The sequence below is a fragment of the Lynx rufus genome, unplaced genomic scaffold (genome assembly GCF_022079265.1).
Source record: "Lynx rufus isolate CCGP_SWC_20201006 ecotype Redwood Valley unplaced genomic scaffold, mLynRuf1.p SCAF_9, whole genome shotgun sequence".
In the NCBI taxonomy this organism is placed as follows: domain Eukaryota; kingdom Metazoa; phylum Chordata; class Mammalia; order Carnivora; family Felidae; genus Lynx; species Lynx rufus.
Genome location: NW_025814897.1, coordinates 54,120,487 through 54,132,898, shown reverse-complemented (window position 1 = coordinate 54,132,898; position 12,412 = coordinate 54,120,487). Strand labels below are relative to the sequence as shown.

At 40.2% G+C, this 12,412-nt stretch overlaps 1 protein-coding gene and 1 pseudogene across 1 annotated transcript in view; one reads left to right on the top strand and one right to left on the bottom strand.

Annotated features, from left to right (window-relative positions):
* The window catches only part of GAB2 (GRB2 associated binding protein 2), a 190,774-nt gene that overhangs the window by 125,067 nt on the left and 53,295 nt on the right, over window positions 1-12,412 (bottom strand). The gene's annotated exons all lie outside the window — the stretch shown is intronic.
* Window positions 6,318-7,385, top strand: LOC124504976 (proteasome subunit beta type-3-like; annotated as a pseudogene).

The following is a 12,412-nucleotide window of genomic DNA, read 5'->3' as shown; positions in this document are numbered from 1 at the left end:
ATGAAATGAAATTAGAGCTACATTTATACGTATTAGGAGAGACTTAGGTTAGAGTTAAGTAATCACCAGACTTCTGAGAGGCTTGAGAATCCAGTTGAGGAAACACAAGTGTACAAAGAATAGTCAAGTGTAAGTGCCAGGCACTGGTACTACATCTGATCTATCTCTGTAAACAATCTCCCTTCCCCAACACACACAGTTTATACTTGCTAAATATTCACAGATTAAGATTCTCAAGGCTACTTGAATGTTTTAGGATGGCCAAGGAACCATCCAGCTTGGCAGTGTAGCCAAAGGAGGCTTCCTGGAAGAGGTAAACCCTGAATTGTATCTCAAAGGATGGACAGGTTTGAAATGGTGACTGGGGAGACCCCAGACTCCTTAATGGGTGAAGGGCCAACTCCTCAGACTGAAATGCAAAGAAGACTCCCATGGAAGACAGGAAAATGAGGCTACTTTTAAGGTGTGGTAACCAGAAGTTACTGAGAGACACTGGTTTGTCCCCATCCCACCACTGACACAGAGATTCATGTTTTGGAGGCTATATTGCAGAAGATGGAGCTACTCCCAAATGTGTAAACTGAGTTCCCTTCTTCCCATTAACCTATACTTGATCCTGTCTGTATTAGCCAAATAGACTATCTTTTCTCTTCCATTCTTCTCCCAACTTAGGCTTCTGCCCAGAAGATAAGCTTCTCACTAGCAAACACTCAGATGTAGAGTTTGCTTCTAGAGACCCAGGATAATCTACTTGGAATCCTCAAGGGAAAAAACAGGCAGAATGAATTTAATGCTTCACCTTCCATGGCTGGACTTCGATATAAGACTACCCAGCTTAAACAAAGCAGTATATTTGTTAAGGCATCTTAAATTAGGGCTCCGTACTAAAAAACATCCTTTACAAGTCTCAAACACCCCTTCTTCAGACTATTTATAAGTAACCCATAAAAAGAGTGTTTATTCTTTGGAAAGAGATATAATAGAAGAGGAGAACAGGAAGAGATAATATAAGCACACACACATGCCAGACATCGTATAGACATTCTATAACAAATCCATAGAGCACTTGTTATGCCCATTTTACAGGCAAGGAAAAGGAAGTTCAACTTCACAGAGATTGAGTGATTTGCTGCCTATGTAAATACTGGAGCTGGAATTCAAATCTACAAACTTCTTACTTCAAAACTCAGTGCTCTTCCCCCTATACCATACAGCCTCAGAAAGAAAGAAAGAAGGAGTGAATTTACCAAAGCTACATTGTTGAAAAGCAAGAACAGAGAGGTACAGCTGTTATCTTCACAAACCCTCCCATATATATTTTTTAAAGAAACAAAATGGTCTTAATAAGACTCAGACTCTTCTAAAATGACAAAAACAAAGAGCCTTAAGTAGACCTTTCTTTCAAAGGGGAAGGGGGGAATTAAATATCAGAAAGTAAGGGACTTCTCCTCTCACATGAGTCTGTCACAGCTCAAAGGTTATTTTAGGGAAAAGATACTTACCTAGTGTGACCACAGAATCTAAGAGAATTTAGAAGGGGTGGTGGAGAAGAGAGAGGGAGAGAAGGGAGACTGACTCATTATTTGTTTTCCAAATATAAAAACTGAAGCAAAACACAGTGAGACTCAGCTATCCAGCTGGGTGCTCTTAAGGATTAACTGGGTGTGTGGCCAGGCACTTAACTTCATATTTCAGATGGACCGCTGTAAAATGGAAGAAGAACTCATAATAAGGTTTCTTGTCAAGAGAGCACCAAGAGAGTTGTATTTATAGCTTCTGAAATACAGACCTAAGCAAATGGCCTGACATGGAGTCCCGGGCCCTAATTCCAATATACCTGCTATAGTTAATGTCATAAGGTTGTGCTTGGGGATATGAATGTCCTGATAATGGCAGCGTCATCCTGTATTTTTATACCCTTCTCACAGGTTACAGCTGGGCTTTTAAAATACAGATTCCAATTCAATATTGAAAACAAAATGCCAGTGTAATAGAGTAGAAAGAATATGGGATTTGGCATTGGGCCATCATGGACTTGAATCTTGGTTGTAAGATCTGAACAAGATACTTAATCTTTCTGAGACTTATTTTCCTCATCATTAAAATGAGGGATAATTACCTTAGAACACTTAGTTATTGAGAATTAAATAGAGTTCCTGATACATAAAACACTGTAAAGATAATTTCCATATTAATCCTTACCTCACACCATATAAAAAATTTAACTTGAAATGGATCATAGATCTAAGTGTAAAAGCTAAAACTCACAGCTCCTCGAAGAAAAGATAAGAGAAAAATCTTCATAACTTTGAGGCAGAAAAACAAACAAAAAAACATAATCATAAAAGAAAAACAGAATAAATAGACCACCAAAATTCAAAGCTTTTGCTCCTCAAATGGCACCATTAAAGAAAATGAAAAGGCAAGCCATACTGAAAGAAAATACATGTTTTCACACACCAACAGAAAAATTACAGCTATTTCTACCTTACAAAAAGCTGGTACCCAGACCATTTAAAAAAACTCTTAGAACTTAGTTAACAAGAAGATAAATGAAACCATATAAAAAATGATCAGAAGCCTTAATCAGAGACTACACAAAAGAAGCTATACAAAAAGCCAGTTAGCACATGAAAAGATGCTAACGATTATTAGACATCAGGAAAAAGTAAACTGAAACCACAGTTATACACTATTACCTGTAAACCCATCAGAAAAACTAAAATTAAAAAGACTGACCATACCAAGTGCTGATGAGAATGCAGAGCAACTGAAAATCACATACTGTTGCTGGGGATGTACAATAGTACAGCCAGTCTGGAAAACAATGTTTTAAAAAGTTTAAGAAACAATTATTCTATGACCCAGCCCATTTGACTCCTGGGTATTTACACAAGAGAAATGAAAACATATATCCGCACAAAGATGTGCAAATAAATGCTCCTATCAGCTTTATTTAAAATAGCCAGAAACTGAAAAAACCCAATGTCCATCAATAGGTGGAATCCTACTCAGTGATAAAAAGGACCTGTGCACCAACATGGACACATCTAAAAAACATTATGCGGAAAGAAGTCAAACCAAAAGTGTCTATATTACATAATTCTATTCACATAAAATGCAAACTCATCTGACAACAGAGGAATGCTTGCCTGAGGCTGAGGAAAAAGAAAGGGACAGATTGCAAAGGGACAAGAGAAATTTTGGGGGGACTAAGGGAAATGTTCTGTATCTTGACTGTAGTAGTCATTTCATGGGCAGAGCAACTGTCAAACTCACTGAATTTAAACAGATTTATTTTGTGTACATTATTCCTTAAAGTTGATAAGGAAAAAAAATTAATTCACTTTGCCTCTCCTACCACTAGAATCAAGTTAAAAAGCTACTACCGCCCACTTCTTGGTCACAGGGGAAACAAAAAGCTGTACATAAAAGGGTGGTATTGCAAAAGCCCTGTAATTTAGTATCAATAAAGTGTTTCATTTATTGAATATCAATCAGGTGTTTGGTAAAATAAGGCACTTCATATATATTATCTTATTTAATTCTAACAAATTTGACGAGGTAGGCACTATTAGCTCTTTTACCTGTTGAGGAAACAGGTTCAGAAAATTTAAGAAATTCATCCAAAGCCACCCAGATGTAAATGGTAGAGTTAGAGTCAAGGATGGATCTGGATTCAAAACAGTAAGCTTGACTTCAAAGACAATGCTATTATTTCCTACAGTGCTTAGGGCATCCTCAGAAAGGCAGAGCCGTGATGGCCCAGAGACAGGAAGTGTTAGTGAAGATTTCCTTTATCAGAACTGGGAAATCCTCTCAAGCAGGGGAGTTTTAGCAGTCTATTTCAAAGGAGACTGGGAGGATGGGAAATGGGGTGCAGCTCTGCTTGTGAGGCCAAAGACAATCCTCTCTCTCGGTTCCAGCATCTGCTGGTATTTTGTTAACTCTTGGCTCCTCCATATTCACCCACCCACTGGTTTCCCAGGGAAAAAAAGCCAAAATATCTTGGCTGAACAGGCGAATGGGTCACAGATGACAGAGGTAAAAAAAAAAAAAAAAAAAAAAAGACATTCTGTAAATATGCTTCTTTTTAAAAGCAAAAACAAACTGCACACTTCCTTGTTCTGCATTTTCCTTATTCTCTTTGAGTTATCCATCTTCTGAAACATTTTCTTGTCTACATTTTCATTCATCATAGTGGAAAAAGTAAGGCAAATGGATCATGCTGGAAGTTTAAATAAATTTACAGTCTTCCTATTTCAGACCAGCTGTAGCCCATCTCCCCTGAAGCCAGGCCAACAAGAAGGTGCCTTGAGCTGCAGAAAATGGGCCATGGGAAACTAGGACCTGGAGGGGCGGCTCGGCACTGGGACCAACATTGTGGACAGAGCGTAAAGAGACCTGGGTTCTGGGATTAACTTTGTATAATTAAGTTAGAGACTCTGTCACGTCACTGTCCCTCTCAGAGTCTCAGAAGATTGGACTAAACATGTTTTTCAACTTTTAACAAAGGCCCTCCGTTTATAACCAAAAATAATCTTCCCCCTAAACCCTCAGATTCTCATGCACTTCCTCTTTGAGAATTGCTCTGTTGCCTTTTTATTCCCCCACAGCCAAGCTTCACTTTCTGAAGTTTATACTATAAAAATAGGCAACTTCAGTGTACTAGTATATTATAATCCCAGACAAAAACTTTCAAACAGTATATACAAACATATACTGAAATTCTGTCATAATCCTTAGTGTGTGGCATTGAGAACCAGAGATTAGATGCCCTATTGCAAACTGCAGTATTTTTGGTTGTTCTTCATTTCCTCTCCCGATTTAGTTTGAACTGCAATTTTACTAAAGCTCCTTTGCTCCCTTCTTCACACATGGTAAGAAGTCACAGGGACATGTGCTTTTGTGCTCCTTTAACTAGAGCATCCTCCCCCAAACTACACTCTGCCAAATTGTTTCTGGTAAGCAACTTTGCAAAGTAAAAATTCCCTAGACGATCTGGACAGGGTGTGAAAGAAAGACCCACAACCCAGCAGGGGAACTGAAACATTCTCCCCCAGTGTCCACTTCTGTCCTGGGAGGATGGGGGCAGGGAAGTTGCGGAAGAAGCTTTTAAAGGAAGCAAACTTGCAGGACTTTTGCTGCAAACAATTGTGTACTGTATCCAGCTGTTAAATAAGGCAACAGTCAGCTCAAAACCAGAGGAGAACAAAGGGGTCTGATCCCTTGCTCCTAAAACAGCAAAGTACTATGCTTCTGCTTCACATGTTTACAGCTTAGCACCTGTTTCTAGCTTCCAGGTCTGGAGCTCTAAGAAGTGTAAACCTTTATTTTTACATACAAAATATTGTGCAGAACCATAACACAAAAAAATAAATTTGAGCTCTGGGGGATAGACGACCCGGCGTGGGAGAGCTCTGCCACTCAGCTGCCATCATCCCTTTCGTCAGGCAACTCTCTGGACTCCTAGGGCCACAAGGAACACTGTTAGGTCTACTGATGTGGGTTGATTCATGTGTGATTGGTAGGCCTACTGATTTGTGGAGTTCACAGATAAAAACATAGATGATCATGCCCTTAATTTGATTCAGTAGGCTAGGGTGGTTGTTCTCAGCATTTTTCTTTCCCCTTATGTCTTCTTCAACGATATCATTAATTCCCAATGCTTTGTTGATCGTTTCTATATGGAAGACTCAAATTATACACTTTAAGACATGATCTCTTTACTTAGCAGAGCATCTGAAACATATGGATGGGAAGAGAAAAGCAGGGATCCAGGCATGCAGACAGTCTGGCAGCAGAATCCAAGTGTTTGTTCCCAAAATTCAGGACCAACACTCTAGCTGTCAGAGGACTAGGGAGAGAAAAAGAATAATGGGAATCCCTAAAGAATCAAAGTGCAGGGGAAGGACTTGGCCAAAAGGAACCAGGCAAGAGCTCTTCTTAGAATCGGGGGCCAAAGTCAGAGGGGGGCTAGCTTTCAGGCTGACTTCATGTTAATTCCCAGAGGCCTGGATCAAGTTCTTAAATCCTACCCCACCTCATCCCCATTACAAGCAGAACTGTTTCACAGACCTATCCTAAGGTATGAGAGGAGAGAGCCAAGTAAATCTTCACAGCTGAGCATATCCAGGCCCTACTTGTGTCTAGCAAGTTGAAAGCATATCATGAGCAGAAAAGATGCAGAACAGATGTTCCTAATGTTTTCCAGGTCACTCGCAGAGATAGACACAGATCCCTATCAACTTAATAGCCATTTCTCTCTTTGTACCTTGTTACAGAACTATTTTGTTCAGAGAACTGGTAGAGACTTCATGGTCATGGGAAAGGTAAACCCCCTGCCCCTCAGCCCTAGGGGTTGAATCACAACTGGTCTAAAGCAATTATGCAAATCAATTTCCCTTTGCCAGGATTGGACTAGACAGGTGGGCATATAACCTAGTTCTGACCAAAACAACGCAAGTTTTCTAAAGGGGAAAGAAAGTGCCTGTTTTTCTTGGTAACATGCTTGAGTCAATGACAGAACCCTGAAGCTTCCTCCCTCTTACTGGGCTACATGAACACCAATGTCCTTGTAATTTACTCAGATTTTCTGTTAAGTGTGACTAAAAGTTTTCCTGACTGATCTGCTGACCCACCTGAGAGAGTAGGCAGCAAGAGTGGTTGCTTAGCCTTAACTGGCCTTAGCTGGTTGACTGCAACTGTGGTGACTGGAGGTCCCAGTACATCGCAGTCCTGTATATTATGTCCTATAATGGAGGGACCATCACAGCCATGCAGGGGGAGAACTGTGTGGTCATTGCTGCCAACAGGCACTTAGGGATCCAGGCCCAGATGGTGACCACAGACTTCCAGAAGATCTTTCCCTGGAAGGTCGGCTATACATAGGCCTGGCCAGACTCGCCACTGAGGTCCAGACTGCTGCCCAGCATCTCAAGTTCCAGCTAAGTCTGTATGAGCTGAAGGAAGGCTGGCAGATCAAGCCTTACATCCTCATGAGCACGGTGGACAACCTGTCATATGAGAAATGGTTTGGACCCTTCTACACAGAGCCATCATCTCTGGATTGGACCCAAAGACCTTTAAGCACTTCATTTGTTTTCTAGACCTCACTGGCCCCATGCTGACTGACGGACTTTGTGGTCAGTGGCATCTGCTCTGAACAAACATATGGGATGCATGAGTCCCTCTGGGAGCCCACCACGGATCCAGAACACCTGTCCGAAACCATCTCACAAGCCATGATGAATGCTTGGATAGGGATGCAGTGTCAGGAATGGGAGTCACTGTCCACATCATTGAGAAGGACACAATTACCACCAGGACACTGAAGGCCTGCGTGGACTAACTCTCTGTTCTCAGAGTCTACTTTTTTTTTTTTTTAATAAAATAGTTGTAATTTCATTTGGGACACCTGGGTGGTTTAGTCAGTTAAGCATCTGACTCTTGATTTTGGCTCAGGTCATGATCTTAATTTGTGAGTTCAAGCCCCACATGGGGCTCTGCTGACAGTGTGGAGCCTGCTTGGGATTCTCTCTCTCTCTCCCTCTCTCTCTGCCCCTCCCCAACTTGTGTGCACTCACTCTCTCTTTCTCTCTCAAAATAAATAAACTTAAAAAAAAAAGCTTTTCTTTCAAAAACTATGAACCAAAAACTATGAGACTGAAAGTATAGGCCTTATATCCAATAACCTTTTTTTAATGTTTACTTATTTGTTTTGAGAGAGAGAGAGAGAGAGAAGCAGAGAAAGAGAGAGAAAGAATCCCAAGCATGATCCATGCAGTCAGCACAAAGCCCGATGTGGGGCTCAATCTCACAACCTTGAGATCATGACCTGAGCTGAAATCAAGAGTCAGAAGCTTAACTGATTGAGCCACCCAGACACCCCTCCTGTAACTTTTATCATGTGGATATATGCAATATTTTGTCTTCAACTATAAAAGATTTACAGGTTTCAGGTCAAGAGTCCTTACTCTATACCAGCAGTTCTCAAAGTGTGCTCCCTGGACCAGCGGCATCAGCATGACCTGGAAATTTAGAAAAATCAGAAAAATAATTTCTCTAGCCAAACCCCAGACCTACTGAATCAGAAATCCTTGTAGCGGAGTCTAGCAATTTATGTTTTACTAAGTCTTCCAAGTGATCTGATTCATGCCAAAGTTTGAGGACAACTGCCCTGAGCTCACCATTAATTTCTATGATGACAAAAATGTTTACATCTGCACTATCCAGTATGGTAGACACTAGCCACGTATGTCTATTGAGCACTTATAATGTGGCAGTGCAGCCAATAGGCTAGATTTATAATTTTACTTTGTTTTAGTTTATTTAAATTTAAATATCCCTGTGGCTAGTGGTTACTGCAGCTCTAGACAACCATAAAGGATTTTACATTATCAAATGGCTCAATACTAAGTCATAAAATAGGCAGTGGTTCTCAAACTTCAGTATGTATCTCCATCACTAAAGGGGTTATAAAACACCGATTATAGGCTCCCACCCCTACAATTTATGGTTCAGTAGGCCTAGCTTGGGGTTTGAGAATTTGCACTTCTTTTTTTAATGTTTATTTTTGAGAAAGAGGGAGACAGCATATGCCAAAGCCAGGGAGGGGTAGAGAGAGAGTGAGAGAAAGAATCCCAAGCAGGCTCCATGTCCAGTGCAGAGCCTGATAAGGGGCTCTATCCCAGGACCACAAAATCACAACCCAAGCCAACATCAAGAGTCAAACTCTCAACCAAATGAGTCACCCAGGTGCTCCAAGAATTTGCACTTCTAATAGGCACCTATATGATGCTGATGCTACTGACCCAGGGAACCCACTCTGAGAAGCACTGAAGTAAGCAAAACTTTTTTTTTTTTTTGCCTTCTTATAACCTACATAAAAACTACCTTTGCACAATTCTTTTTTTGTTTGTTTGTTTTTAAAAGTTTACTCATTGTTGAGAGACAGAAAGACAGAGCACAAGTGGAGGAGGGGCAGAAACAGAGGGAGACACAGAATCCAAAGCAGGCACCAGGCTCTGAGCTGTCAGCACAGAGCCCGACGTGGGCTTGAACTCATGAACCACGAGATCATGACTTGAGCCAAAATTGGATGCTTAACCAACTGAGCCCCCTAGGTGCCCCTACTTTTCTACAATTCTAACCAATGTTTTCCTTTGTGTTAATCAAATTAATATATAAAGGTAAAGTTCCCTGAGAGTAGGAACTGACACCTTCCCATTCTGTATGTCTCATAGTCCATATGAGCTCAGTATCTTGGTTCCAGCAGGTATATGACATCACTGAGAGTATAATGGGCACACCCCATGTCTCCAAACAGGAAGACATTTGGAAGTGTCTGTCATGTTTCCAAGACCATGATTACTTCCTCATAATCATCAGGTGGCAGGCTATATGTTTCAGAAGAAATGCACAGAAAGGTTAATTGATCTGCCCAAGGTAATAGGTCTTATTTCTTATTCTTCTGTATTTTAAAGTATTATCTCATAAGTTGTTTACATCTAAGTAGATTTACAGAAGAGTGTGTACATATATATGCATACATATTTTACATAGATTACATATGTAATATATATGTAACTTATACATAATATTTTATACATATATACAGAGATACTGAAAACTAAAACATTCAAGAATGAAAAAGACTTCTGACACTATAATGGTATGAAAGGCAACAGGCCTAGAAATCTGGATGGGGGCTATACCTTCTCAAATCACACTGCATACAAAACCATCTATGCCAAAGACCTGGCCCATCCAGCAATGCAGCTTTCAAGCATTAATGGGAAAGGCAAGAATCAAGGACAAACACACAGGGGATTTTTCTGAAGGTCAAAAAAGCAACAATAAATACCGTGCCCAGAAAAGCTTTTAAATCTGACCTTTTCTTCTGCTGAAGCCATTCGCCTTCCAGCATCTTCAATCTAATAGACTGAAGTAGGCTGAAATGGCTCTTAGGAGAGAACGGGGCTAGTCTTTTCCTTAATGCTGCCTCTCCACCACTACTCTAGCAGCATTACTGGTAATTACATCATTATACCATAATGGAACACATGCGGTGCAAGTGAAACATCCCAGCAGCTCCCCAGTCAGGGAGAGGGGAAAGAAGCTCCCTTCATTGTTCAATTTCTATTAACCCTTCAGGTTCTGGCTTATTCTCAAAGTCAAACCACCCCTAGGACATTTCACAATCTTAAAACACAGATCGTGAAAGCAGAGCATCGTTGAAGATCAGGAATAAAGTTAAATTCATTAGTGTGATGGAAATCCTCTGCTAGAATAGGAATTAGGACACCTGGGTATAGGTCTGGCTTTGCTATGAACACCTTATGTGACCTTGGGGAAATCATTTGCATCTTTTAGGTTTCAGTTTCTCATCTATAAAGAATAGCAAAGCTCCCAGGCAGAAGATTCCAAAAGGTCCTTGTAGGCAACCTGGGACTGGACCAAAAGATCACAAGGGTTCCTTCAGCTCTAACATTCTATTATCTAAAAAGACCCTATGAATAGGGGAGACAGGAGTGGAGTAATATTCGAAAAGTCAACTCTGGTCTTCAAGCAGTTAATCTGATGAGGATTTTTGCCTCTACCCTGACCCATATATCAGTGTCAGATCATCTTCATCAAAATCCATAGCAACTTCTCATAAGACCAAACTCTGAACTCATTAACAGATCACACAGAGTCTCCCCAAATAGAGAAAGGACATAGCAGTACATGCTATACTTGGACAGAACCAAAGTTCTAACTGTCACAGACTCCTTCTATGAACCTGAGTCCGTCACCTAACCTTGGCCAACTCATCTTCAAGACACAGTGGCAGAGGAGAGAGGGTAGAATGAAAGCTTTTCGCTCAGTCTGTGATTTTGATATCTTTGTAAAAGTTTCAAACGCCACCATTGGATATTGGGGCATGCAGGGGTGGGTGGAGTTTGGCACAAAAAGCACACTAGGAATGCCAAATCCTACAAGCAAGAGATGAGTTTTCTTTTTTTTTTTTTTTGGTAGGGACATATATTTATTTATTTATTTATTTATTTTTATATGAAGTTTATTGACAAATTGGTTTCCATACAACACCCAGTGCTCATCCCAAAAGGTGCCCTCCTCAATACCCATCACCCACCCGCCCCTCCCTCCCACCCCCCATCAACCCTCAGTTTGTTCTCAGTTTTTAACAGTCTCTTATGCTTTGGCTCTCTCCCACTCTAACGTCCTTTTTTTTTTTTTTTTTTATTATTATTATTTTTTTTTATATGAAGTTTATTGACAAATTGGTTTCCATACAACACCCAGTGCTCATCCCAAAAGGTGAGTTTTCTTATGATATTCTAAAGGTCTTCTCATAGATAAGGAAAAAATTACCTACCAGACTTCCAGGGAAGAACTAAAACACATAAAACTATATATTAATTTGCCACATATCTCAGAATTTTCTTTATATAGTGGCCTAAAAGAAAGAATGTAAAAAATGTGTTCTCTGCAGTTGTCTTCTGGTCTTCATATAGAAGGTATAAGACTTTGGTTTCCAGGAGTCAGGTGGTTAGATCCTCTTAATTAACCGTCCCAAAGAAAACAATTTAAAAAGCTACATAAGGGTGCCTGGGTGGCTCAGTCAGTTGAGCGTCTGATTCTCATGATCCCAGAGTTGTGGGATCAAGCCCCATGTCGGGCTCCACACTGAACATGGAGCCTGCTTAAGATTCTTTTTTGCTCTCTCTCTCTCGCTCTCTCCCTCCCCAACTTTTTGCCCTGTTTGCATGCTCTCTCTCTAAAATAAATTAATAAAAATGAAAAATAAAAAGCTAAATAAAATATTCCTAAAAAATAATTTTTAAAATGCATCATGCTGAACTGTGAAGAAAGTAAGGAATGTACACAGAACAAAAATCAAATGGAATGAAAGCAGACAGAAACAACCCAAATGTCCATCAGCAATGAAAGGACAAAGAAAATATGGTTTATTCATATATTGGATTATTCAGCCACATTAAAAAGGAAGTTCTGGTACACACTACAACATGGATGAACTTGGAAAACATTATACTAAGTGACACAAGCCAGACATTAAAGGGCAAATTCCCTATGATTCCACTTATATGGAGTACCTCGAGTAGTCAAAATCATACAGACCAAAAGCAGAATAGGGTTTTCCAGTGGTTGGGATAGGGGTGTGCAATGATTGCTTGGGTGTGGGTAATAGAAGGTAAAGCTCAGGGCTCACAATCATATATGAAGCCCCTTATACACTTGGGATACCAAGGGACTATACCTTTGGTGCATAGATGAATCACAAATAGCACTGAAAGAGACCATAAAGAAACTGTCTTCTTTTAGCCAGTAGAGAAGGAAAAATGTCTCTTAGAATCTCTAACTAAAAGCTGGCTCTAGTGAAGGTTTG